Source organism: Microcaecilia unicolor, chromosome 11 (assembly GCF_901765095.1).
Source record: "Microcaecilia unicolor chromosome 11, aMicUni1.1, whole genome shotgun sequence".
NCBI classification, from domain to species: Eukaryota; Metazoa; Chordata; class Amphibia; order Gymnophiona; family Siphonopidae; genus Microcaecilia; species Microcaecilia unicolor.
In genome coordinates, this window is record NC_044041.1 from 2243164 (window position 1) to 2243400 (window position 237).

Sequence of the window (237 nt, forward strand, 5' to 3'; positions counted from 1 at the left end):
AGCCTTTTAGGTTTCTAATGTGATTATTTTCTGCGAGAAGTAGTTCGCTAACTGGTCTGCAGATGGAGCCAATTCACTGCCAATAGTTAATGGTTAAGCATTTATCAGACTGTTAACTATGGGACAAAGTTTTCTTATTGAGTGAGAATTCTCCTGCTGTTATTTTGCATAATAGAACGTTTGGCTTGACCAAATTCTCAATTCTTCATAAATCCCATCATGTTTCAGACCACAACA